This window comes from Pogoniulus pusillus, chromosome 3, assembly GCF_015220805.1.
Source record: "Pogoniulus pusillus isolate bPogPus1 chromosome 3, bPogPus1.pri, whole genome shotgun sequence".
Classification (NCBI taxonomy): Eukaryota; Metazoa; Chordata; class Aves; order Piciformes; family Lybiidae; genus Pogoniulus; species Pogoniulus pusillus.
In genome coordinates, this window is record NC_087266.1 from 35,582,618 (window position 1) to 35,605,470 (window position 22,853).

The 22,853-nt window shown below is 42.7% G+C and overlaps 1 protein-coding gene across 1 annotated transcript in view; it reads left to right on the plus strand.

Annotated features, from left to right (window-relative positions):
• KLHL1 (kelch like family member 1) overlaps positions 1-22,853 on the plus strand; it is a 311,682-nt gene that overhangs the window by 106,171 nt on the left and 182,658 nt on the right. The gene's annotated exons all lie outside the window — the stretch shown is intronic.

The following is a 22,853-nucleotide window of genomic DNA, read 5'->3' on the forward strand; positions in this document are numbered from 1 at the left end:
CAGTGATAATACAAATTATCCTTTTATTATTTCTAACTCAGTTTGGGGAACAAATAAGACTTTAAATATGTTTGTACTTGATAAGGAGATTTCACAAATACTCCTTCACAAGATAAGAATGATGAAATTCAGGAAACATGAATCTGCTTTGCATGCTAAAAGAGAACATGTGTTGGATGCCATGGACTATTCCGGTTTTGATTACTCTGCGTTTCTGTTCCACCAGATCCTTTGTCCTGATTTGTGGTTTATCCTGATTTATTCTGAGCTTGTGCCCTTATCTTTTGAAGTGCATGTTACTTTCTACTTTGTTTCTTCCCTTTCCCTGCATCATATGTTGTATCAAACTACAGTTTGTGTATGAAAACCTACAGCATATCAAACAGTGTATCAGAACTACAGTTATGCTAGTGAACTAAATAATGTCAGGGAACCTCTGATGGCATTGAGACACAAGTATCTGTATTCACCTTGGCAGTTTTAGCCAAATACTACTTGCAATCTCTCTAACAAAATCTTGGGTATAGCTTGGATAGGTGTCTTGGTTCTAGTTTACATTTCCCAGAGACTCAAATAGAGAAACAATAACAATTTATAGGATGCCTTTCCCTTTCCCCCCTTTTGTTTTCAAAGTGTGCTAGTTTGAAGCTAGCTAGAATGTTTTGGTGAGAAGAATTAGATTACAGGCTGTGGAAGTAAAACTATGGTGATCTCTACTTCCCTCATAGGCCTTCTTAGATGTATAGGAACAAGAAATAAAAACATAGATAACCACTCTCACTTGGGCTACAGACTGAGCTGCATCTTACTCCCTAACCTCACTCTCCATTTTAGACTAATCCATTTTGTTTCCTAACCCCCGTGGCTGAACCTCTATTCTTCCTTGGGACTGCAGTAAGGTTGAGAGGGGTAGGGGGAAGGTGAAGGAGCAGTTGGAGAGCCCATCCTGGGGACTCAGGTTTCTGGGAGGGGAGTTGTGTTTCCGTGTTACCTTTTTTACCTTGTATATTTCTGTATATACTGTAAATACCTTCTTGTATATTGTGCTAGCTGTAAATATAAGCTTCATTCATATTTCCAGAGCCAGCTGAGTCTAGCCTGGGTGATTTCTAGTGTGTGTGTGGGGGGCGGGGAATACCCAAACCATCACACAAATAAAGAGAATTAGATGTAGAGAGGAAAAGGTAAAACACACCCAAATAAATACTCACATTTTGATTTGGAAATTAAAAAAAGTAAAAATTAACAATAAATAAAAGGTATTTGAGGTAAGGGGTTACAAAATGTATAGAGAAGGGGAAATAAGATACAAAATATGCAAATACAACCAGATTTGATGGCAGTGGTTTTGTCTACCTCCTGGGTTATGTCCGTGTGGTAAAACAAAGAGTAACAGGAAACAGGATGGTGATGCTGGCAAGCAGGGAGGCAGGGTGAGAGAGAGAGAAACAGTAAGTTCCTCTGTTGTTATAGGGGGGCTAGACAGGAAGTGGGAGTGGGCTAAGCACTACACCTGGTAGTGTTTGGACTCACCCCCAGGGAGGTTAACCCTTTACAATTGGCAGAGTTGCTATGAATGTGGCTGGAGAGCAGCAAGGAAGAAAGGGAACTGGGGGCATTGGTGGATAGTAGGCTGAAGGTGAGCCAGCAGTGTGCCCGGGTGGCCAATAGAGCCAATGGCATCCTGGCCTGGAGCAGGAACAGTGTGGCCAGTAGGACAAGGCAGGTTATTCTTCCCCTGTACTCAGCACTGGTCAGGCCACACCTTGAGTGCTGTGTCCAGTTCTGGGCTCCTCAATTCAAGAGAGATGTTGAGATACTGGAACATGTCCAGAGAAGGGCAACGAAGCTGGTGGGGGGCTTGGAACACAAACCCTACGAGGAGAGATTGAGGGAGCTGGGGGTGTTTAGCCTGGAGGAGACTCAGAGGTGATCTCATTGTTGTCTACGACTACCTGAAGGGAGGCTGTAGCCAGGAGAGGGTTGGTCTCTTCTGCCAGGCAACCAGCAACCGAAAAAGGGGACACAGTCTCAAGTTGTGCCAGGAGACTAGCATCTAGGCTGGATGTTAGGAGGAAGTTGTTGGCAGAGAGAGTGATTGGCATTGGAACGGGCTGCCCAGGGAGGTGGTGGAGTCACCATCCCTGGAGGTGAATGAGGCACCTAGTGCTATGGTCTAGTTGATTGGACAGAGCTGGGTGCTAGGTTGGACTGGATGATCTTGGAGGTCTCTTCCAACCTGGTTGATTCTATGACAATACTTTGCTCCAGTTAGCACCTTCACTTTTGAAGCACGCACTTAGTGCCATGGTCTAGTTGACTGGATAGGGCTGGGTGCTAGGTTGTACTGGATGATCTTGGAGGTCTCTTCCAACCTGGTTGATTCTATGATTCTATAATATGACTGCATGTGATGGTTTGAGAATTACTTGCCCCCTGACTCTTATGAAATCACACAGACTAGACTCAGCTGGCTGGAAGTGAAGGAATGAAGTTTTATATTTTCAGCTCAGCACTATATACAAGCAGGTATTTACAATCTATGCAGCTATAGACAGAAATAGACAAGTTAAAGGTAATACAGAAACACCCTTTCCAGAAATCAGAGTCTCTAGGAGGGGCTCCCAACTGCCCTTCTACCTTCTTTCCACCCCTCTACCTTATCCCAGAGTTTGCCTTATGTGCAAGGGGAGTTTGGAGGATTGGTAAGAGGGTTTAGAAAGCAGAAGGATTAGTCAGAAGCAGCCCAGGGCACCAACTGGGACAGGCACACACAGACACACACTGACTCCCTTGTTCTGTCTTATCTATGTTCTGTGTTCTTGTTTTTATACATCTCAGCAAGCCTATGAGTGCAGTAGACATCACCACTGCACCACAGCCTATCATCTAATTCCTCTCCCTAAAATATTCCAGTTAGCCTCAAACTAGCACACTGCAGCATGGCCTGGTCTTGAGTGTCTCCATGAACATCCCTGGGCAATCTCTTCCAGTATTTTACTACTCCTATTGTAAAGAACTTCCTGCTTATATCTAACCTAAATATTCCATGCTTCTGTTTAAAAACACGGAAATGTTTTAGGTAGAATTGGGACTGGAAAATGAGCTTCTGGTATTTTGCTGCTGTTGGTGACTCTGGAAGCCTTTGAAGGTATAATAGAGCTGTGAAGTTGCTATAAATTTCTTCATACAGCATCAGGTTACCTAATTAGTATGCATTTCCAACAGTGATCAGAAGAATAGGCTTGTGCTTTCATACCATTAATGAAAATGAGAATGCAGAAAATCAGTTATCTTAGAGAAAACAAAAATCCCTTGATTTATGTGCACACCTGAAAAAAAAAAAAAAAGTATGGCTCATACATGGGAGAAGTTCAAGCCCTGTTATATGTTTTTAATTAGATTTTATTTGGGAGATTTTTTAATTAAAGTACTGTCAAGTGTCTTCTCTGTCAGTGTTTTATCTAATAACACATGCATGGCAGACAGAAGGGATATAGCAAGAAAGAGCTTTAACACAAGGACCTTTAGGTTCCTTCGGAAAAAAAATGCTTTATTAGTTAAATATCTCAGGGAGGTTTGATCTTACGTCTTGGTTTGGGGATTTTTCTTTTTCAGTTTGAAACTCATTTGTCTATATAAATAAAAAATGTGAATGATTCCAGTATAGTTTTGTCCAGTGCCAAATTATTGTGTTCATACACTCCAGGGATTATCACAGCCACAGGATTGTTAATCAACATTCACTTTGAATCACTTTGAATCTGACTCTTATAGTTTGGAAGAGAACAAAATTTAGTATATAACCAAGGCCATTTCATTCCAGTTAGCCACAGTGCTAGAGGAAAGTCCTAGAAAGTTTGTCTTAATAGATAGAATATAAGGCTTTTGCCAGTGGAGCACTTGCGTAAAATGACTCTTTGTTCACCAGTATGGTTAGATGGTCATAATCTGCTTTATTTCTGTCATGCAGAGATTTATATGCACTCTAGCAAGAGGCGTGCTCAACTTAGGATTGGTTACAGGTGATGATTGCAAGGTTACATGTAATGCGTGCACAGGTTAATATAGAATAACATCCTAAAGGGTCAGCCCTCCAGACCACCTACTCAAGCCCCCTTGTCTATCTAACTCTGCCCACTGCAGCTGTATGTGGGGTGCTCACTAGTTTACAGTTTGGTTTCCTGGGTTAACAGCGTCCCAAGGACGTTTCTCAGCACGAGTTTTTCATGTTTATCAATTTGTCCTCTACTGGTGAAAAATTCATCCACAGGCTATATCTAAATTATTGAAGCTGTCTGCTCAGACAAATAATCTCAGGTTTTTAGGTGTTGGTAGCCTGTGTACAGTGTTTAAGGCTACTCTCCTCTAGGAGATAGTGATAATATTGAGTTCTGAAGTGACTCCTGATACTTTGCATATCATGAAGGTCTTTGCCCCCACCTCTGTGACATGTTCAGTAATCTCAGATTCTTCTTTTGTGATGTCATGTTAGAGACCGCTGTGAATGCAAACCAACTCTGTTTAGTATTTTTTGCAGGAGACTATTACCTGCTGCTGTCTCGCTACATTTGCTCTACCATGTACTTCATAGTTGACTTTGCACTTTAGAGAATAAGCCCTTGTGAATTCTCATTCACTTCAGATTGTCCAGGAATTGTATGACGAGTGGCAAAAATGACATGTTAAGATAATTGTAATGACCTGGAAGACTTTGTTAGCTATTGTGTAATGGAGAGTACAGAAAAATGGTCATGGGTTTTACTAGACATTGATAGCACTTTAATAAACTTAGTTTCTGGATAGAGAAGACTCCCTGTGAAATTCTCATCTGGGAGCAGATACTTGTAATAAACTCCTTTTCAAGAGTCAGTCAGGAGAGGGTTGCAAGTATCCTCAGAAGCTGTGTTGGTCAGGGTCACTGCACTTTAAGAAATGGAAAAGTGGTAGTGATCTCATGAGCTGCAAAAATATCATTGAGATTACCTGTCCAGGAATATTCTGCACTAACAATTGGAACAATTGCTGGAGCACTTTACAAGATTCATGTTTTCATATAGTGTCCCTCATTAACTATCCAGATATTTACTGGAAGGGCTACTCAGCCAGCCAGCCACAATGCAAGCTCCCTCAGTGTGTTGATGATAACTTCTTGATGCAAATGGTGGAGGAGCCAACTAGGAGAGGAGCACTACTTGACCTGATGCTCACCAATAAGAAGGTCTGGCTGAAGCAGTAAAGATTAAGAGCAGGCTTGGCTGCAGCAACTATGAGATGGTGGAGTTCAGCACCTTGTCTGGTAGGAACTGGATATCAAGCAGGACTACAATCCTGGATTTCAAGAGTGCCAGCTGGAAGAAATCTCATGGGACAAGGGCAAAGGGGTCCATGATAGTTGGTTAACATTGAAGGACCTCTTCTTCCAAGCTCAAGATCAGAGCATCCCAGCAAGTAGGAAATTGAGAAAGGGAGCCAGGAGACCTGGATGGTTAAGTAAGGAACTGTGTGTCCAGAGAAGGGCGACGAGGCTGGTGAGAGGCCTCGAGCACAAGCCCTACGAGGAGAGGCTGAGGGAGCTGGGATTGTTTAGCCTGGAGAAGAGGAGGCTCAGGGGTGACCTTATTGCTGTCTACAACTACCTGAGGGGTGGTTGTGGCCAGGAGGAGGTTGCTCTCTTCTCTCAGGTGGCCAGCACCAGAACAAGAGGACAAAGCCTCAGGCTGCGCCAGGGGAGATTTAGGCTCGAGGTGAGGAGAAAGTTCTTCACTGAGAGAGTCATTGGACACTGGAATGGGCTGCCCGGGGAGGTAGTGGAGTCGCCGTCCCTGGAGCTGTTCAAGGCAGGGTTGGACGTGGCACTTGGTGCCATGGTCTAGCCTTGAGCTCTGTGGTAAAGGGTTGGACTTGATGATCTGTGAGGTCTCTTCCAACCCTGATAATACTGTGTGTGATACTGTTAAGCAAACTTAAGTGGAAGAAGAGAGTCTACAGATCATGGAAGGAGGAGCTGGCCACCTGGGAGGAGCATAAAACTGTTGTCAGAGGATGTAGGGAGGCAACTAGGAAGGCTTATGTCTCATCGGAACTCAACCTTGCAAGAGAGGTCACCGATAACAGAAAGGGCTTCTTCAAACATTGTAGGAAAAGTTAATGTTAGAAGCAGTGTAGGCCTCTGCTGAATGAGGTGGGTGTCCTGGTGACAGAGGACACGAAGATGGCGGAGTTATTAAATGCCTTCTTCATCTCCATCTATGCTGCTGGAGACTGTCCTCTGGAGTTCCTGACACCTGAGGCACCAGAAGAAAACATGATAGAGGAGTCTTCCTTGGTTGATGGGAACTGGGTTAAGGAACAGTGGAGTAATCTGGACATCCATAAGTCCATGGGTCCTGATGGCATACACCTGTGGGTGCTGAGGGAGCTGGCACAGGTCATTGCTAGACCACTTTCCACCATCTAAGATAAGTCATGGCAGATAGGAGAGGTGCCTGGGGACTGGAGGAGGGGAAATGCCACTGTGATCTTCATAAAGGATGAAAAGGAGGAGCCACAGTCAGCCTCACCTCCATCTCTGGAAAGGTGGTGTAGCAACTTACCCTTGCTGCTGTGCATAACAAGGACAATGGGTTCATTAGGAGCACTCACCATGGTTCTGTGAAGGGGAAATCATATTTGACCAACCTGATAGCCTTTTATGAGGGCATAACTAGGTGGATAGATGATGGTAGAGCAGTGGATGTGGTTTATCCTGATTTCAGCAAAGCATTTGACACTGTCTCCCACAGAATCCTTCTGGCTAAACTGAGGCAGTGTGGTCTGGATGATCAGGTAGGGAGGTGGATTGGGAACTGGGTAAAAGAATGAAGTTAGAGAGTTGTCAGTGGGACAGAGTCTAGTTGGAGATCTGTGTCTAGTGGGGTCCCACAGGGGTCAGTACTGGGACCAGTTCTGTTCAACATACTCATCAATGATCTGGATGAGGGCACAGAGTGCACTGTCAGCAAGTTTGCTGGTGGTACCAAGCTGGGTGGAGTGGCCGACACACCAGAAAACTGTGCTGCCATTCAGCCAGACTCAAACAGTCTGGAGAGTTGGGCAGGGTAAAATGTAATGAAGCTCAACAAGGGCAAGTGTAGAGTCTTGCACCTGGGAAAGAACAACCCCAGCTATCAGTCTAGGCTGGGGACTGACCTGCTGGAGAGCAGTGAAGGGGAAAAAGATCCGGGGGTCCTAGTTGATGGGAAGTTGACCATGAGCTGGTGATGTGATCTTGTGGCTAGGAGGGCCAGTGCCATTCTGGGGTGCATTAGAAGGGCTGTGGCTAGTATGTCAAGAGAGGTTCTCCTGCCCTTCTACTCTGCCCTGGTGAGGCCGCATCTGGAGTACTGTGTTTAGTTCTGCCCCTACCCAGTTTTACAAGGGCAGGGAACTGCTTGAAAGAGTCTGAAGTAGAGCCACAGATATGATAAAGGGAATGGAAAATCTTCCTTTCAAGGAAAGGCTGAGGAAGCTGGGGTTCTTTAGCTTGCAGAGGAGGAGACTGAGAGGTGACTTCATTTATGTTTATAAATAAGTAAAGGATGAGTGCCAAGAGGATGGAGCCAGGCTCTTCTTGCTGACACCTAATGACAGGACAAGGGGCAATGGGTGGAAGTTGAGGCATAGGAATTTTCATGTAAACATGAGGAGGAATTTTTTCCCTGTGAGCGTGACAGAACACTGGAACAAGCTGCCCAGAGAGGTTGTGGAATCTCCCTCTCTGGAGATATTCAAGACCTGCCTGGACACATTCCTGTGTGATCTGGTATAGGTGATCCTGCTCTGGCAGGGGAGTTGGACTAGATGATCTTTCGAGGTCACTTCCAGGTCCTATGACTCTGTGATGAAGTTTTTATTTATGCATCAGCAAAGCTTTAGCACAACATAAAGAATTATCCCTGGATTGAATTTATCAACTATACTGTCCACGTGTACAATGCAAAAGTCTTCCAAAGTTCCTCACTGTAACTGTAGGTCTAGACTAGCATCCACCTTCATCTGTGGATGTTAGCCTTCATATACCTTCCTACACTCAAAGTCTTTCTGATCCAAAAAACAGCTTTGGGCTTTCACATAATTCAGGTCTTTGGGGAAGGCCTTTATGGGCATGTTTACTTAACCAATTGCACAGTCTGACTGCTTCCTTTATTTTTAAAATTTTCTGAGCAGTTCTTGCTCTGAGTTTCTTCTGTTGAGCTGGAGCACAAGTTTTCCATTCCTGTCACTGAGATATTGAGTCCTTGCTCAGTTCTAGAGTTAGACAATAAAATGAACTGTTACTGTTCCTGCTTTTACCCAGGACAGTCCATTGAGGGGCAGGATTTGCAATTAGGTATTTAGGAACCAGCTGTTTTCTCATTTTCTTTGGTGCAGTATATGAAAATTGCTTGGGAAAGAGCTCTGATTTTTATATCCATAAATTCTGAGTATTCAGAATGATCATGACTGCTATGGGAAGATAGCCAGGGACTGTGTCTCCATGTACTATAGTGCAACCTGCTACTGCTGAGAAGCCTGAATAAATTCAGGCAGGCTCAGGGAAGCTGTAGGAACAATTAACAGTAAGGTGCATCTTTAAAGGGTTTTAGAGCTGTTAGGTTCAAAGCTCTCCATCTCTGAGGAGAGAATAAGCCAAGCACTGAACTTTAATTCAAGACATGCCTGAAAAGTGAGAGGGTTCCTTTGAGTGGAGTGCCATCCCTCTGTGTTGTCATCTGGTGCATGCTGGTGCGTGCCATGTGTTGCCTAAACAGCATCAGTGAAGTGAGCAGATGCTGTAGCACAGTTTGCCCCTTTAATGTGCTTCTTTCTGGTGTTCCTGCAGTGGAGAAACACACTCATATCCACTCTGCAGAGCTCAGCTGCCTAGCTGTGCATCCACAATTCCAAAAGAACACAAAAAAGTCAAGAAAATCACAACGGCAGTTTGTTAAAAAGGTCCTCACTTCTCACGTACTTCTTTGCAGGGAAAGGCATTGTAAAAGGCGCCTTCATTCTGTTTCTGTTCTCTGTTTGTTGGTTACTGCATCCACAGAACAAGATGCAGCTATAGTATTCACTCCCAGCACCACAATCCAGCCTAAAGCAAAGCAGATTTCCTTAGGCTGAAAGGTGGACACATAAGCAAAAATATTTTTTTGGCAAAAGATGCCTCCACCTCTGCTGCTTTTTACTCTTTAAGTGTATGTTGGACCTGCTCTGTGCCGCCATAGCACAAGCAGCCAAATCATTGCCTGAGAATTTGAGAAGGCTTATTCTGGCAGAAGTGATTATTCCTGCTTCTGAGCTAGCCTTAGTTGCTGAGAGTAAAATTCTGCTTCTCCAAACCTGAGAGATGAACTTTGTCCTTGAGACACTGAACATTTGTCTTTGGTGGTAGGTTGTTTTGAGTTTTGTTTGTTTGTTTTTTTGTTGGCCTTTTTTTTTGGTCGCTTGTTTGTTTGGGGCTTTTTGTGTTTGTGGTTTTTTTTTAATTGTTTTTTTGTTTGGTTGGTTTTGTTTTGTTTCGGTTCTGGTTTTGTTTGTTGGTTTGTTTTTTTCTTCCCAGAGGTCAGGGCTTGATTGAATAAAACAGAATAGAATCAACCAAGTTGGAAGAGACCTCCAAGATCATCCAATCCAACCTAGCACCCAGCCCTAGCTAATCAACTAGACCATGGCACTAAGTGCCTCAGCCAGGCTTTGCTTAAACACCTCCAGGTATGGCGACTCCACCACCTCCCTGGGCAGCCCATTCCAATGCCAATCACTCTCTCTGACAACAGCTTCCTCCCAACATTCAGCCTATACATCCCCCAGCACAACTTGAGATTGTGTCCTCTTGTTTTGTAGCTGGTTGCTTGGCAGAAGAGACCAACCCCCACCTGGCTACAGCCTCGCTTCAGGTCGTTGTGGACAGCCATGAGGTCACTCCAGAGCCTCCTCTTCTCCAGGCTACACACTCCCAGCTCCCTCAGCCTCTCCTCTTAGGGTTTATGTTCCAGGCCCCTCATTTACTGTAATAGAAAGGCTGTAGCACACTGACATAAGATACTCAGAGTGTATTTTGTGATCTTGATTGTAGCAAAAGGACCTCTGAGGGACAGATCATTTTGCATCGTTCTGGACACCTGGATAGTGCACTGGAGGCTATAGGTGGTACACTTCCTTTCATACCAATGTTGCCACTGGAATAGAATCTCCCTGAAATGTATCTTGTATTCAGTACAAGTTTTTTGGAGCAAGGCTTCTTCCCCCTCCTTAGTATGAAGTTTGCTTTTGTTTACAGAAGGAAGTTCCTGGAGTGGTTTTCAATGTGTGTAGCATAATGAGTGAGACCTACAATCTAACCCACTGAGTAAAATGAGTTAAGGGAAACTGAGGCCTATAATCTGAAATGAGCTTTTGAGAATAATCCTTGCCATCTTCTGCCCTACTTGGAGTATTTCCAACAGCAAGATTTATAGCCTTGGAAATGTAGTTAGCAAATCCTGTTTGTATTTGTATATTTTTGAGGTAACCTTTATCTTAGGATTTTTTTTTGAGTGTTTCAACCTGTAAATTTGTATCCCTCTATTTATTTATATATAAGACTAGGCTTAAAATTTCCAAATATGATGACTGCTTAATAGCAGAATTATTGGTGATGTAATTATTAATGTATTGATGGAAGTACAAATTATTATTCTTTAGCAAAAAAGCTGAGTAGGGGCTTTTTAGCCTCTCAGGTAGTGACAGGACTAGGGGGAATGCAGCAAAGCTGAAGGTGGGGAGATTCAGACTGCATGTGTGGAGGAAGTTGTTCAGCATGAGAGTGGTGAGAGCCTGGAGTGGGTTGCATAGGAAGGTGGTTGAATCCTCGTCCCTAGAGGTGTTTAAGGCCAGCCTGGATGAGGCTGTGGGCAGCCTGATCTAGGGTAGGGTGTCCCTGGTCATGGCAGGGGGGTTGGAACTAGATGATCCTTGTGGTCCCTTCCAACCCTGACTGATTCTATGATTCTAAATAATCTCAAAAATGACATTCATGTTTTAACAATTCTTCTATGCCAACTGCCAAAAAAATCTCCATGTGTGTTTCATTTCACTAATACATCTTTCTTTATGGTATACAAGAAAATTTTATGATGATTAAACTTACAGCTAAAATTAGGGTTTTTTTTACTCCATTTATTTATGTCTATAGCTTATAGTTATAATCTATATAAGTATATATATAGCATATAAATATAACTGTATATATATAGCTTATATATACAAGTATATATAGAGAGCTTATATATATGTGTAAATCTATATATACATATAAGCTCTCTCTGTATAAGTATCTGCAGTACATAGATACAAAGGTGAGCTAAGACACGTCATTGGCAGTTGCTCCATAAAGAGAAGGTCACTTATTAAAAAGTTGATATTCATAAGCCAGCTGTATTGGAAATTAATAATTGTTATGTGTTATGCTATTAATTTATCTATGAATATTAATTTTTAATAATAATATTTTAAAAACAGGAAAATTCCCTGACGTTCTTTGGATTTTTTGGTCGGCATGAAGTAGTTGCACAGAATTAAACAGTTTAAACCATCAGAACTTGGAAAATAGTAACACAAAACCAGGAAAAATACTAACTATGCTTATGAAGTCTTGGCATTCACTCCAGCAAATGTACTCACAATGCTTTTGGTCCCTGAGTAAGTCTCTGTATCAAAGATGCATTCAAACTCGTGACAGTGATCCCAGGGTAACATATAAAATATTCCAGGCAGAAGAAGGTGTTGATGCTAAGCTGCTAGTGTTAGCTGCAACCTGTGGCTGCCTTTAATGAGCCTTGAACAATGAGAGGCAGTAAGGTTCTGGGCTGAATGCAGGAAGGCAGAGTTTTCTAAATCATCCCCCTTTAAATGCTGCATTTTGAAAACCAAACTGGCCAATAGGCACCAGCACCATTGTTCTGGCCAATGAATTCTAAGCTTTGTGCCTCCTTTGACCATGCAGGCACGGTGAGGGCAGCACAGGACACCTGACACGTGGTACTAAGCCCCCTAGCCTTTAAGTCTTTGCTGAGGCCAAACCCTTATTCTTTGCTCATCTGACTCACTCCCAGACCCGGCAACAGAAAGAGGAGAGCTGGGGTTAAACCTGCCTAGCAGGATTTATGCCCTACCAGGACACCCGCAGACAAGTTTTCTTTAAGAACATGAGATTTCTGTTATACAAGAGAAGTGTTTTGTTGGTTCGTGTGGGTTTTTTCAGACTTTCCTTTTTTTCTCATGATGTGTTTTGGCTAAAACACTTTTCTCATCTATTGCCAAACATTTGCAAGAAGGTTCCTGCTCAGAGGAGATTTTAATTTAATAGGATTTCCTTATCAAACTGAAACGTTGTACTTTCCTACACCATTGAAGGACAGTGGACTTGGCAGTGCTCCCAGGTGACCACACAATCAGGACACTTTGGTACACTTTATCAAACAAAGATATAGCATGATTAGGGTTTAAGTAATTATAGATGTGTGCTAGCTTGAGCCTAGCTGGGATATTTTGGTGAGAAGAATTAGATTATAGGCTGTGAAAAGGAAAGAGTGGTGATGTCTACTGCACTCAGAGGCTTGCTGAGATGTATAAGAAGATAAACATGGATAAGAGTCTCTCTCTGGCCTCTGTGGATGCATTAACTTCTCTCTCTAACATAACTTGCTGCCTTACTAATCCCCCTGGCCAACCTTCCAAAATCACCTTGAATGTAAGGCAAAGTCTGGACTAAGGTAGAGGGGTGGGAGGAAGGTAGAAGGGTGGTTGTGAGCCAATCCTGGGGCTCTTATATAGATAATCAGAGCAGGAGAGTCAGTGTGTGCGTCTCTGTCGCAGTGTTTGTCCTGGTCTCCTTCTGTGTAACTAATCCTTCTGCTTTCTAACTCCTGTTTACTCTGGGGTAAAGGTAGAGGGGTGGAAAGAAGGTGGAAGGGTGGTTGGGTGCCCCTCCTGGGGACTCTGGTTTCAGGGAGGACTGTTGTGTTTCTGTATTACTTCTTAACTTGTCTATTTCTATTGCTGTATAGATTGTAAATACCTGCTTGTATATTGTGCTAAGCTGTAAATATAAAGCTTCATTCAATTTCCAGATCGACTGAGCTTAGTCTGGGTGATTTTTCTTAAGTGTGGGGGGCCAGGTAACACACAAACCATCACACCATGTTTTTAAAAGAATGAAGCTGTTTAATTTATAATAAATTCTTTTTAAAAGAATGAAGCCGTTTAATGCATAATAAATTCTCTTCTTACTTGTAACAGAGTAATTTTTATTTTTGGCAGATGTATTCTTATGTCTCTGCAATGATGAAATTATTTTTATACATAATAATGCCTAACTGTAAATTTAATATAAAATATTATTTGAAATTACAAATTGCCATCATTTTGAAGTCGTGTTTGGTAGTGAAGTATTCAAAAACCTGCACTATAACTGACAGTATATTGAGTAACAGGCTGAACATCAGTCAGCAGAGTGCTCAGGTGGCCAAGCAAGCCCATGGCATCCTGGCTTGTATTAGAAACACAGTGGCCAGCAGGAACACCTTCCTGTGACCTTTAAGTATCTGAAGGGAGCCTACAAAAAAGCTGGGGAGGGACTTTTCAGGATATCAGGGAGTGACAGGACTAGGGGGAATGAAGTGAAGTTGGAGGTTCAGAGTGGAATTGAGGAGGAAGTTGTTCATCATGAGAGTGATGAGAGCCTGGAATGGGTTGCCCAGGGGTGTGATTGAGGCCCAATGCCTGGAGGTGTTTAAGGCCAGGCTGGATGAAGCTGTGGCCAGGCTGCTCTAGGGTAGGGTGTCCCTGGGCATGGCAGGGGGGTTGGAGCTAGATGATCCTTGTGGTCCCTTCCAACCCTGACTGATTCTATAATTAACATGGAGGTGATCATCCCTCTGTACACAGCACTGGTGAGGGCACACCTCAAGTGTTGTGTTCAGTTCTGGGCCTGTCACTACAGGAAGGATATTGAGTTGGTAGAGCATGAAGGGCCTGGGGCACATGACCTGTGAGAAGCATCTGAAGGAGCTGGAGTTGTTCAGTCTAAAGAAGAGGAGGCTGAGGGGAGACCTCATCACTGTACAATTACCTGAAGGAAGGTTGGAGCAAGGAGGGGGCAGCCTCTTCTCCTTGGTGTCAAGTGACAGGACTAGGGGAAATGGTTACAAGCTGCACCAGGGAAAGTTCAGACTGGATGTTAGGAAATACTTCTTCACTGAAAGGGTTATCAAACATTGGAATGGTCTGCCCAGGGCAGTGGTAGAGTCATTGTCCCTTGAATTGTTTAAGCAGCATGTGGACCTGGCCATTAGGAACATAGTTTAGTGTTGGCTCTTCAGTGCTGGGTCAAAGGGATGGTCCTTGAGGTCGCTTCCAACTGGTTGTATTCTGTGATTCCCTGATTCTGAGTATCTGATCACAGTATAAAGTTAAATATCAGAGTTAAGTGAACATTTTTCTGATTTTAATTTTAAATGTTAACTTTTTAAATGTTTTAGACATAATTTCATAGAAATTGTTTAAATTAAAAATCATCTGAAGTCCTTGTGTGAAGAAGAGCTAAAATAAGCTGTCACAGATCACTGGATCACAGAATTAACCAGCTCGGAAAAGACCTCCAAGATCATCCAGTCCAACCTATCACCCAGCCCTGGCTAATCAACTGGACCGTGGCACTACATGCCTCATCTAGGCTTTTAGAATCATAGGATCATAGAATCAGTCAGAGTTGGAAGGGACCACAAGGATCATCTAGTTCCAACCCCCTTACCATGGGCAGGGACACCTTAGCCTAGATCAGCCTGGCCAGAGCCTCATCCAGCCTGGCACCTCCAGGGACGGGGGCCTCAACTACCTCCCTGGGCAACCCATTCCAATGGCAAATCACTCTCTCTGTGAGGTTTTTATTTTCAAGAGTTAATTTTTATCCAGAGGGATTAAAAGAAGAATACTCATCTGTTCCAATCAGATTACTCAAGTTTAGGTTAGAGTTGAAGGGGACTGGTGTTGTTCAGGACAGGGAATTTTTTTTGTTATTAAGAGAAGATAAATTCTGCTTTGGGAAAAGAGAAATAAAAATCCTAGTTTAAAGTCATGTGGTTTAACTTTTATTTATCATGACTAATATCCAAATGGCTGTCAAAAAAACAAATGATCCATCAGCACCCTAAGGTAAAGTCATCTCTGGGTTATATATACTTCTGGAGTTAATTTGTATTTGACTTAGGTTTTGGTTGTAAGACGAATAAGTCTGACAGTAGGCAACAGGCAGATTCCCCCCCTCTCCAATTTGAATCACAATATCTGTTTGTGTAGGTAGTGTTTATTTGTTTATATGAAAAAAAATGAGCTGCTTTCCTGAATTTTCTCTGATGCTGAGTGCCAGACTGTACAGAAATAAACAGTCAGTGACAGGCTGCCTGTTTTCCTCACCGGCAGCTGATGGCTGTGGAAAGTAAGTCATAGGAAATAAAGAAGAATTTGATCAGGAGAAGCCTCTGCAAAGTGAATAGACTGAAGGTGGTGTTTTGTTTTCTTAAAACACTTTATGAAGTGAACTGGATACTAAAAGATGTTCTGCTATAGAGAAAATACTCTTGCTTTCTTCACTGGCTGTTATCACAGTATCACAGTATCACAGTATCATCAGGGTTGGAAGAGACCTCACAGATCATCAAGTCTAACCCTTTACCACAGAGCTCAAGGCTAGACCATGGCACCAAGTGCCACGTCCAACCTTGCCTTGAACAGCCCCAGGGACGGCGACTCCACCACCTCCCCGGGCAGCCCATTCCAGTGTCCAATGACTCTCTCAGTGAAGAACTTTCTCCTCACCTCGAGCCTAAATTTCCCCTGGCGCAGCCTGAGGCTTTGTCCTCTCGTTCTGGCGCTGGCCACCTGAGAGAAGAGAGCAACCTTATCCATGGATAGACATATGAGATGATGACTACATGTTATGTCATGTCCAGGAATTGACAATAACAGGGAAAATAATCATCAGAACTGACCCTAAAGAGTGATTAAAGGGTGTTAAACATTTCCAGACCTGAAACCTGACCATGGTTTTCATCACCTGAAGCCTGATGATTCCAGTGATTCCACTACTTTGTTTGGAAGCAGATAAACTGAATTCATATCAGTAAATGTAAATATCAACAGTATCTCAGTAAGGCAAATGAAGATGTTACTTTTATAGATAAAAGCAAGAAACAGTCACTCTAAAGGAATGATTAATCTCTTTCTAAAGTAGATGTCTAAAACATGTCTGATGAAAACTGCTCTAACATCTCATATTAATGAGATCCCCCCATTAATTAGAAAAGGAGATCATAGATGATTAGCTCAGGTGACTACCTGGCAGATACCTAAGATTAATGACAAGCAATACGAAAAAAGGTCTATTATTAGCACCATGAATCACAGTGCCTTTTGTAGAAGCTTTTCCTGGTGTTCAGTGGAATTTCATGATGTTCCGGAAATGCAATTTTTCTTAGAAACTATGTAGAATCATAGAATTGTTTTGGTTGCAAAAAGACCTCTTAGATCATCGAGTCCAACCACTGGCTTACCACCATGGCTATTAAAACATGTCCTAAGTGCAATGTCTACACATTCTTGAACAATTCCAGAGACAGTGACTCCACCACCTCCCTGGAGAGACTGTTCAAATGCCTAACCACCCTTTCAGTAAAGATTTTTTTTCCTAATACCCAATCTATGCCTCCCCAGGCACAATTTCAGACCATTTTCTTTTGTTCCATCACTTGATACTAGGGAGAAGAGACCAACACCCACCTCACTACAACCTCCTTTCTGCTTGTGGTAGAGAGCGGTGAGGTCTCGCCTCAGCCTTCTCTTCTCCAGACTAAACAATCCCAGTTCCCTCAGCTGTTCCTCATAAGACTTGTGCACTAGACCCTTCATAAGGCTTGTGCACTAGACCCTTCTGTGGACTTGCTCCAACCCCTCAATGTCCTTCCTGTAGTGAGTGGCCCAAAACTGAAGGAGTTGCAGCCTCACTAGTACCAAGGACAAGGGCATAATCACTTCCCTGCTCCTGCTGACCACACTATTCCCAATACAGGCCAGGATGCTGTTTGCCTTCTCAGCCACTTGAGCACACTTCTGGTTCATGTTCAGCCAGATGACCGTCAACCAGAACTTTCAGGTCCTTTTCTGATGTGCAGCATTCCAGCCATTCTATCCTAAGACTGTAGCACTGGCTCAGGTTTTTGTGACCCAAGTGCCAGACCTGGCATTTGGCTTTGTTAAACCTCATACAGCTGACTTCAGCCCATTGATCCAGCCTGTCCAGATCCATCTGCAGTGTTTTCCTACCCGATTTGCTGTCACCTATAAACTTACTATCCATATCAGTGATAAAGATGTTAAACAGGAATGGCTCCAATACAGAGTCCTGGGGAAGACCACTTGTGACTGGCCAACAGCTGAATTTAACTCTGTTCACCACCACTCTTTGGGCCTTGCCAGCAAGACAATTTTTTTATCCAGAGAATTATCCAGCCTTCCAAGCCATGAGCTGCCAGCGTCTCCAGGAAGATGCTGTGGGATACAGTGTTAAAGGCTTTACTAAAGTCAAGGTAAACAATATCCACTGCCTTGCCCTCATCCACTAAGCAGATCACCTTGCCATAGAAGGAGATTTGATCAGATCTGTGACTGTAACTTTAAGTGATTCATCTACTGTGCAAAATTTGAGTATTATCTTAATACTGTTTACTGCCTTTATTTTAGAAAATGGACAGTTGATAGAGAAACTGCTTTCCTATAACTTTGCCTCTGCAAGTAACTGTGCACATGAGATAAAGTAATATCACTGTGTGTTAGAGGATTTGGGATAAAATTTGCTGGTGATGAACAAGAGGTAATGAGTGGTACCTACTGAGTGATCCCTCCATATTTGTGTTGAAATGTATTAATCAGTAGCTGTGGGAGGCTGATTCTTGTGATACACTATGAACTTACTGACATCATGCAAATGTGGCCAAAGATGCAGTGATTTACACAATCAAAGAATCACTGAAAAATTCAGGTTGGAAAAGACCCTCAGGATCACCATGTCCAACCGATAGCCCCACTCTACAAGGTTCACCCTAAACCATATCCTCAAGCATCACGTCTGAATGACTTTTAAACACATGCAGGGTTGGTGACTCAAACACTTCCCTGGGCAGCCTCTTCCAATGCCTGACCACTCTTTCTGTGAAAAAAAATTTCCTGATGTCCAGTCTAAACCTACCCAGTCGCATCTTGAGGCCATTCCTTCTTGTTCTATCACTTTTTGCCTGTGAGAAGAGACCAGTAGCAGTCTCTCCACAACATCCTTTCAGTTAGTTGTAGACAGTCTCATCCAGCCTGGCCTTAAACACCTTCAGGGATGGGACTTCAACCACCTCCCTGGGCAGCCCATTCCAGGCTCTCACCACTCTCAGGCTGAACAACTTCCTACTCACGCCCAGTCTGAATCTCCCCACCTCCAGCTTTGCTCCATTCCCCTTAGTCCTGTCACTCCCTGAGAGCCTAAAAAGTCCTTCCCCAGCTTTTTTTGTAGGCCCCCTTCAGATGCTAGAAGGCCACAAGAAGGTCTCCTTGTAGCCTCTTCTTCTCCAGATCACTGACCACTTGCTCATAAATGTGATGACCTCATTCTTTATGCATAAAAATAGTTGTATTAGAATTGCCTAGAGAGATGAAAAAAAAAAGTTAAATATCTCAACTGTCCTTTAAGAATACATATTTTAGGGAATTTTATGTATTATCTTTGTTTCATATTTGGTAATGTTGTGTATGTTCATTATGAGAATGCCTCCTAAATACAGGCATTTTAATTTCTGCATAAGCAATGTGCATAAAATCTGTCACAAACAGAACTATAATTTAGAATGACTACTAGAATCCATTAAGGTTGTTTTGATTGTTTTATTTCTCATATGTATTTTTTTCATCCTTAGTAATATAAAGCAACATAAGATTTTAAGCTGTGGTTAATTTGTTTTGCTCAGATTGAAGTGCTTGGACAAGCTTTTATTACACAAAAATATGTGGGGGATGTGAGTTGAAGAAGTAGTGATATTCGTGTTGTCTTGAATATCCTATTAAAGATTTAAAAATAGATGCTTGGGTCTTTTAATTACAGTATGAAACTATCTGAAGTGTTGACACTATATACTGAGCTTCTTAACAGCTTTTTTCCCCTAATTCTGACCATGCTAAACACTTGATGTGACAGAGAAATTTGCATTAAAATGTCAGACTACCTTTCTGAAGAAGGTGGCCACATTTACAAGTGTCTTGCTGTTTAAAAATGAAGATAAAGAACACTTGAAGAGCTTTTAGATATATTAGATACTTATCATTGCAGCTAATTCATAGGAGGTCTAGGCTGGATGTTAGGAGGAAGTTGTTGGCAGAGAGAGTGATTGGCATTGGAAGGGCCTGCCCAGGGAGGTGTTGGAGTCGCCATACCTGGAGGTGTTCAAGCAAAGCCTGGCAGAGGCACTTAGTGCCATGGTCTAGTTGATTGGCTAGGGCTGGGAGCTAGGATGGACTGGATGATCTTGGAGATCTCTTCCAACCTGGTTGATTCTATGATTCTAATACTTTGTGCAAACAGGATCCAGGAGAACCTTGTCTTAGTTCTTACTGTGTTTGGACAGAACAAAAAGCAAAAGAAAACAAAATAAGGTTAGATATTACTGAAAGAAATCAACACAGAAAAGCAGTCTCTAACTCTGTCTGATTATGTACTAGGTAGTAACGTTATGACTCTAGATTTGGTCCAAAGTCAAGCTATAATGCATTCCTATCCCCAGATATCCCAGAATCATAATGGTTTACATTGAAAGGGACTTTAAAGATGTTTTAATTTCAACCAGAACACTGAAAGCTGGTTGCTGAAAGCCCCATCATTCTGTCAATAAACACTTTCAGGTAGGGGACATACCCAGCTTCTCTGGGCAATTTCAGTATCTCGTCACCCTTAGTAAAGAATTTATCTCTAATATTTCCGTTTGTAACCAGCGTCCCTTCTTCTGTCACTACACTCCCTGATGCAGAGTCCTCCGCAGCTTTCCTGCAGGCCCTCTTGAACTACTGGAAGGCCACTAAGATGGTGAGAGACCTGGAAGATGAGGCCTATGAGGAGAGGCTGAGGGAGCTGGAGTTGTTTAGCTGGGAGAAGAACAGGCTCAGGGGGCATCTCATCAATTACAAATTATACATTTCTTGATGCAATCAGTATGACAATCCTGAAAGAATTCCTTCATATTTTTATGAAAGAGTGCAAATTAATTTGTCTCACTTATTACTCAAGGGAGAAAACATCCAATGGCTTCTCTGCAAGGTCCTCCACCTGAGTTACAGATATCTCAATTACAGATACAGACTAGGGAATGAGTTGACTGAGAGCAGCCTTGCAGAGAAGGAATTGAAGTGAATGAAAAACTGCATATAAGCTAGCAATGTACCCCTGCAGCTCAGAAAGCCAGTTACATCTTGGGCTGCATCAAAAGAAGCATGGGCAGGGTTCTGCACTTTGGCCAAAGCAGCCCCAAGCAGTGCTACAGGCTGGGGACAGAGTGGCTGGAGAGCAGCCAGGAAGAAAGGGACCTGGAGGTACTGGTAGATAGTAGGCTGAAGATGAGGCAGCAGTGTGCCCAGGTGGCCAAGAGAGCCAATGGCATCCTGGCCTGCATCCGGAACAGTGTGGCCAGTAGGACAAGGGAGTTTATTCTTGCCCTGTACTCAGCACTGGTCAGGCCACACCTTGAGTGCTGTGTCCAGTTCTGGGCTCCTCAATTCAAGAGAGATGTTGAGATACTGGAAGGTGTCCAGAGAAGGGCGACAAACCTGGTGAGGGGCCTGGAACGCAGCCCTGTGAGGATAGGCTGAAGGAGCTGGGGGTGTTTAGCCTGGAGAAGAGGAGGCTCAGGGCAGACCTCATTGCTGTCTGCAACTACCTGAATGGAGGCTGTAGCCAGGTGGGGGTTGGTCTCTTCTGCCAGGCAACCAGCAACCGAAAAAGGGGACACAGTCTCAAGTTGTGCCAGGGGAGGTCTAGGTTGGATGTTAGGAGAAAGTTCTTGCCAGAGAGAGTGATTGGCATTGGAATGGGCTGCCCAGGGAGGTGGTGGAGTTGCTGTAGCTGGAAGTGTTCAAGAAAAGCCTGTCTGAGGCACTTAGTGCCATGGTCTGGTTGATTGGCCAGGGCTGGGTGCTAGGTTGCAGTGGATGATCTTTCTTGGAGGTTTCTTCCAACTTGGTTAATTCTTTGATTCTAAAAAAGCATGTTATAACTAAATCAAATTATGTCCAACTTCCCAGCTTCCATCTTATATTAAAAGCAGCAGATACTGTGGAAAAAGGAAAAGAGATCAGAACTTCAGTGACATGGTGACAGTGTTTTGCATTTGGTGTCACAACATATGAGAACTTTTCAGTGTCATTCTGTTGTGAATTTGAGGGTTGTAGACTTACTTGGTGCCTTGTGAATGGACTGTTAAGGTTTGTAGATTTCTCTTTATTTGACAAGAAATACAATATCTGCTGAATTACATTACTTTAAACATGAAGATCAATATGCATTTAATTGTCTTACAGTTTGAAATTATTTTTCCAAATACAGCTGTCTCAGTTTTAGTTTAAATTTCCCAGAGAATCAAATACAGTTTATAGAACCAATAATAATTTATAGGATGCTTTTCCCTCTTCCCCCATTTTTTTCAAATAAAAGGAATTAGATGTAGAGAGGAAAAAATAAACATACCCAAATAAATAGTCTTACTTTGATTTTGAAGTTAAAAGAGAAAAAAATAACAATAAATACAAGGTATTTGAGGTAGGGGAGTTACAAAAGGTATAGGGAAGGGAAAACAAGATATAATATATATATACACAACTAAATTGTTGGCAGTGGGTTTTGTCTGCCTCATGAATCGATGGCCACGTGCTGAAACAAAGAGCAGCAGGAACAGGAGTGTGGTCATGTCAAGGAGGGAGGCAGGGCAAGAGAGAACAAAATAGGAAGTTCTCCTGTTTTTATAGGGGGCTAGATCGGAATTGGGAGTGGGCTAAGCACTACACCTCAAGTAAGACTTGGACCCACCCCTAGAGAGGAGTCAGGAGGACCTGGAGTCAGGGTGAAGACCACTCTTCCAGGAGGATTAACGCTTTACCAACAGCAAAATAAAATTAGAATTGTTATTTTCTTAAAATGTATGTATTAGCACATTTCATTTCTTATTTTTTCTTTTGTATTCTCCAAGACATCTCAGAATCTCTCAATTATATTTTCTTATGTGAGTCATGTAGAAGGTGTAGAAGAGATACTAATGTGGAAAAAAAAGGCCCAACACAAAAAAACCCCAACATCTAAAAAGGAAGTTTTGGGGAGAGCATGAGAATGAAAGTAGCACTTCTGACAAAAAAAAAACAAAAACAAAAACAATTATTTTAAAAGTTTATTTTATTCTCTTTTATTTATTAATAAGTGTATGTGATGGTTTGGGAGTTACCCACCTCCCCCACTTAAGAAATCACCCAGACTAGACTCACCTGAGCTGGAAATTAAAATCATAGAATCATAGAATCATAGAATCAGGCAGGTTGGAAGAGACCTCCAAGATCATCCAGTCCAACCTAGCACCCACCCTATCCAATCAACTAGACCATGGCACTAAGTGCCTCAGCCAGGCTTTTCTTGAAGACCCCCAGGGACAGTGCCTCCACCACCTCCCTGGAGCTTTATGTTTAAAGCTAAGCAGAAGATACAAGCAGATATTTACACT